Consider the following 6,580-nt stretch of genomic DNA (forward strand, 5'->3'; position numbering starts at 1 on the left):
GTCTAAAATCTATAAGGAACTTATCAAACTCAATACCCAAAAAACAATCCAGGTAAGAAATGGGCAGAAGACATGAACAGATACTTTTCCAAAGAAGACATCCAGATGGCTAACAGATACATGAAAAGATGCCCAACATCACTCATCATCAGAGAAATACAAATCAAAAAACTAAAATGAGATATCACTTCACACCTGTCATAGTGGCTAAATTTAACAACACAGGAAACAGCAGATGTTGGCAAGAATGTGGAGAAAAGAGATCTCTCTTGCAATGTTGGTGGGAAGGCAAACTGGTGCAGTCACTCTGGAAAACAGTATGGAGTTAAAAGGTTAAAACTAAAACTACCCTATGACTCAGAAATTGTACTACTAGGTCTTTACCCCAAGAATACAAAAATGTTGATTTAAAGGGACACATGGACCTTGATTTTTATAGCAAAATATTTCTGTTACTATATTTATCTATAAAGGTCAAAATCATTATAAACCCTCAACCAAAATGTTTTATGTTATTCACTGCCATTTATACTCTTGAAAGAGAAATAAGAACCATACTATCAACTCTCCTTAGTGAAAGGCACTTTTTAAAATATTCAAGTTAAAAACCCAGGTAATTTTGTTTATGTATTTTTTTGGACTCTGCATTTTTGGACTTTGTATTTTTTCTGACTTTGGTATAATGCCATAACACATGTGATTCAAAACCAAAATAAGAGGGGTGCTTGGGTGGCTCAGTCGATTAAGTGTCTGACTTTGGCTCAGGTCATGATCTCAAGATTCATGAGTTCAAAGCTAGCTTGGGGCTCTCTGCTATCTGTGCAGAGCCTACTTCAGATCCTCAGTCTCTTCTCTCTGCCCATCCTCAGCTTGTATATGCACTCTGTCTCTCTCTAAAAAAAAAATATATATATATATATCAATATACATATATATACACATACACACATATATACACATATATACATATATATACATATGTGTGTATATATATATATCATATATATGTGATATATCGTATATATGTGTATATATGTATATATATGTATATATATATAAAAAGAAGAAAATCACATAGGACAGGAGAAATGTTTGGGCAAATATATTCTTCTGAGAAATACGGAAAAGTGGAAAAAAAAGTGACCCTGTATAGCCTTTGATCAGGAATAATTGAACGTAACTGGAATAAAAAGTGTGTCTGTTACTTAATTTTACCTTAAATTTTCAGAAATGACTGTGGTATTGGCTGCTGTATTCTGCAACATCAGTTTTTAGGAGCATTGCAATAACTGGCAGCTTTTTATTAATCAGAGCATTCCACAACAGGTCTGGATTTTCACTCTGGATTTGCAGTGGGAAAGGAGAAACTTGAAAAGAGGCACACAGATTTACTATTTGATAGGTGTAGCAATACGCTGTTTTAACAACAACAGGGGCGCCTGGGTGGCTCAGTAGGTTAGCATTCAGCTCAACTCTTGGTTTCAGCTCAAGTCATGATCTCACAGCTCAGGAGTTCAAGTCCAGCACTGGGCTCTGCACTGACAGTGCACAGCCTGTTTGGGATTCTCTCTGTCCCTCTCTCTCTCTGCCCCTCCCCCGCTTGCTCTGTCTCTCTCAAAATAAACTTGAAAAAATTAAAAACAACAAAACAATGAATACACTTTCTTGATTATAAAAATCATTGCATTTTATTACAATGTAATACTCTATTTTGTGCATGAACTTTAAAAGAAACTCAAATTTGACAATCCCCAAAGATACTCCAAACATTTTACATCTGATTTTCTTAGGAATAAATGCTTAAAAGGCAAGATATTTGCCTTTTTACTCTAAGAAGATCCCATCCTATTACCTTAAATTCTGTGAATTCAAACCTCATATGGTTTGGAGTGAAAAGTAACTTATTTTGGTAAAAGCATGAAAGAGAAAATAGGTAAAGTTTGATATATCTCTTACTGAATGAGAGAAATGTAAAGTGTATCATCTCAGAAGGCACGGCATGTTTAGTTAAGGTCAATACGTTCAAAATAAGTAAACACATATGAAATAGTTTGCTCCAGCCTATGAAAATTCGATAATTAACCTTGTCAGTGTTTTATCAAGTGCACATTATAATTGTTGATTTTGTTTAAATAGAAGATTTAAGACTTAAGTCACTGTTTAAATAGAAGATTTTTTTTTTTGTATTTATCATTTTACCACTGTTTAAAGCCAGGGCTGATTCACTGTACGCACGCACACATGCGCGCGCGCGCGCGTGTGTGTGTGTGTGTGTGTATGGAAACAAATTAAAATGCACAGCATACACAGATACTATATTTAGAATTTACTCCACATATGATTTTGTGTGTATTTGTATTTTTTCATATTTCTTTCTTTGTATGTTAAACCATTCTTTTCCAGCTCTTATTTTTAAATTTTTATTGTCTTAAATTTCTATTCGACTATAATTATCATATAGTGTTATATTAGTTTCAGGTATACAATATAATTATTCAACAGTTCTAAACATTACTCTGTGCTCATCATGATAAGTGTACTCTTTAATTCCCATCACCTATTTCACTCATCCCTCCACTCACTGCCCTTCTGGTAATCACCGGTTTGTCTCTATAGTTAAGAACCTGTTCCTTGGTTGTTTTTTCTCTGTCTCTTTTCTTCCTCTGCTCATTTGTTTTGTTTCTTAATTACCACATATGAATGAAATCATATGGTATTTCTCTTTCTATGACTGACTTACTTCACTTAACATTATACTCTCTAGCTCCATACATGTTTTGCAAATGGCAAGATTATATTAACACATTTTAATGTCTATTTATTTTTGAGAGAGAGACAGACAATGTGAGCAGGGTAGGGGCGGAGAAAGAAGGAGACACAGAATCTGAAGCAGGCTCCAAGCTCCGAGCTCTCCACACAGAGCCCAATGTGGAGCTCAAACCCATGAACTGTAAGACAGATCATGACCTGAGCTGAAGTCAGACGCTTCACCGACTGAGCCACTCAGGTGCCCCAATATTAAACCATTTTAAATGTAATTAATACAATAGGGAAATAGGAACCTTTTTGAAGTAAGTTTGAGTTGAAACATAATTGAAGGCTTTCTAATCCATACTCATCAGCATGTTTGAGAAAAAAATATGCTATACTGGCTATCCCATTATATTTCAATAACAAAAATAAAAAATAAAAAATACAATATTAGTATTTTTAACTTAAGATTATAATAGATATTAAAAAAATAATTTATTGGTGTGCCTGGGTGGTTCAGTTGGTTAGGTGTGTGCCTCTTGACTTCAGCTTAGGTCATGATCTTGAAGTTCGTGAGTTCAAGCCCCACATTGGGCTCTGCGGTAACAGCAAAGCCTGCTTCGGTTTCTCTATCTCCTCTCTCTCTGCCCTTCCCCCACTCTTACTTTCTCTCTCTCTCTCTCTCTCTCTCTCAAAAATAAACTTAAAAAAATACGTAAACAAAAAATAAAAATAAAACATAATTTATTAAAGATTTATGTGCACTAGCTAAGTACCAGAAAAAAAACAATTACTGCTAGGCTTATGTCTTCAACAGGTAACTATTAAGTGAGCAGACTTCTATACATATAACTACAAAAATATTTCCATAAGGGATGATGCAGATAAATTAATATAATTATATGGTAACAAAGGAAGTAATAGTCAACCTTCCCTTGGAGAAAGTAAAGAAGGTTTTACAGAGCAGGAAATAGTGGAGGGGAATCATTATTTTATTGCTCTTTTTATAATTAGAATTTTGCCTTCTGGGAAGAGAATACAAAACAATTCTGGAGCATAATGAAAAAGTACAGTTTAAGGATGGGTCTTGCATATTAGGAGAACAAGACTATTCATTTAACTAGAGTAACACAGTACTGATCAAAATAATAAGAAATTAATCAGAAGAGATATATTGTGATTAATGCTTTTGGAAATCAAACAAACAAACAAAACTAATATTCAGTGAAACAGTGGATTGTACTATGTAACTTTTCAAGAATTAGAAGGTGAATTTTTTAAGAAGTAAATGGCATAATTATATATGTATTTTTGTTGTTGTTGTTTAAAAAAGGCAGTTGACTGTTGACCTTATTGGGGCAGTTGCCAAAAAAGAGGTTAAAAATGGAAAACAAAATTGAAAGATATTTAGTAAGTATACACTTTGAAACAAATGTAACTCATAGTTTATTTTTCTGAATAGCCCTAGGATATCTAAGTGCATAGATCAACCAGAAATGATTAGAAAAATGGCTGCCAGGCTCCTGGGTGGCTCAGTTGGTTGAGCGTCAGACTGTTGATTTTGGCTCAGGTCATGATCCCAGGGTTGTGAGATAGAGCTCCACATTGGGTGCTGTGTTGAGCGTGGAGCCTGTTTAAGATATTCTGTCTCTCTGTCTCTCTCTCTCTACGTCTCTTTTATTCTCTCTCTGTCTCCCCCCAACCAGCTCCCTTTCCCTGACATGTGGTCTCTCTCTAAAAACAAACAAATGAATAATATAAAAAATGGCTTACTGTCCTAGACAATGTAACAGATCTAATCAAGCTCAATAAATGAATGTTATTTAGGTCTCATGCATTGTTAATAGTATAAATATAAACATGAGACATAGAAAATATATTTGACTTCATTGTCCTCCAAATCCCAGCAATTCTTATTACCATTTATTCCTTTATTTAAAAAATTGTCAGCATCACTTATTACTACATAACCACTTTATTGATAGATTTTTAAAAATTTTTTTTTTAATTTTTTTTCAATGTTTATTTATTTTTGGGACAGAGAGAGACAGAGCATGAACGGGGGAGGGGCAGAGAGAGAGGGAGACACAGAATCGGAAACAGGCTCCAGGCTCTGAGCCATCAGCCCAGAGCCCGACGCGGGGCTCGAACTCATGGACCGCCAGATCGTGACCTGGCTGAAGTCGGACGCTTAACCGACTGCGCCACCCAGGCGCCCCTTAAAAAATCTTTTTAATGTTTATTTATTTTTGAGAGAGAAAGAGAGAGAGAGAGAGAGAGAGAGAGAGAGAGAGAGAGAAACTGAGTGCGAGCTGGGGAGGGGCAGAGAGAGAGGGAGACACAGGATCTGAAGCAGGCTCCAGGTTCTGAGCTGTCAGCACAGAGCCCGGCGTGGGGCTCAAACCCACGAACTGTGAGATCATGACTGAGCCGGAGTCGGATGCTCAACCAACAGAGCCATTCAGGCACCCCTGATAGATTGTTTTTAATACATGCTCAATGACAGCAGAATTTTCTGAGGACATCTCTACATCTTTCTTATCAACTATCTATCTATCATCTATATATTTCAATCTCTTTTTTTAAAATTGGTAATGAATAGCACATTGAACAATCTACAACATATTCTGAAATCAGTGATGATGGACAATTAAATACCTTGGAAAACAAAGTTAATGTACAATTAAAATTTTATTGAGAGACCAAAAATATATGAAACCTAATCACTCAAATAGTTGGGGAAGAGAAAGTAAAAGCCAGTAAGCATGATGATTTACTTAGCAAGAATTCAAAAATTCTTAGGACATGGAGACACTATATACTTCAGAAGCCAGGGATGTAAATGGGGCTAAAAACAAAGACTGATGGAAAGATTCATGAGGAACCATTAAATATCTAGATCCTCTTCGTGTATGTCACATATCATGTGACTAACCCACTTAGACCATGAAAGAAGGCTGGGAGTGGTGGGTAGAACAAGGAGGGATTTTTGCTCTCTGGAGATGTTTGCACACCTAAGGAGAAACTACTATATAAAAATAAGAAAATTAAAAGAAATATTACATTTTGATAACTCCAGTCTACCTTTTCTTTGTAGGACCCCAGAATTCTGACATCCAGTCTCATAGTCCCTAAGTGTCAGGCAAGAATCCTAACCTAAGTGATCTGGTTTTACAGTTTGTGCTTTTATGCATGTTTTCATTTTTCTCTTGAAATATATAGTTTGGTTCTCTAAATTAACCAATTGATTTATATGTAAACAAATGACAGTATTCATTTTCTACCACCTACCAGTGGAAAACTGACTAATTCCAGTGCAAGATTACATCCTCCCCAATGGCATTATAAGCAGTTTATTTTCATTAATATTAATGTTTCTTTAATTAGAATATAGTGCTTTTTAAATTGTTTTCTTGACCATAGGCACACAAATAACCCTCAACATTTAATATTAAGAGGTGTATACTGCAAATATGAAAGTTGTGCTTTTTAATAGCTTGCTAAACAACTTATTGAGATATAATTCACATATATTTACCTATTCTTAATGTATAATTCAATGGTTTTTTTGGATATTCACATATATGTGCAGCTATCACCACAACCAATTTTAGAATATTTTCATTGTTCCACAAAGAGATTCCATGCACATTAGCAGAAAAGTGTTACTTCCCCTTAACCCCTCTGATCCCAGACAACTGCCAATCTATTTTCTGTGTGTATAAATTTGCCTATTTTGGGCATTTCATATAAATGTAAACATACAAATTATGGGTTTTTTTGTAGCTAGCTTTTTTCACTTAACATGTTTTCAAGGTTCATCCAGGCA

The sequence above is a fragment of the Leopardus geoffroyi genome, chromosome C3 (assembly GCF_018350155.1).
Source record: "Leopardus geoffroyi isolate Oge1 chromosome C3, O.geoffroyi_Oge1_pat1.0, whole genome shotgun sequence".
Classification (NCBI taxonomy): Eukaryota; Metazoa; Chordata; class Mammalia; order Carnivora; family Felidae; genus Leopardus; species Leopardus geoffroyi.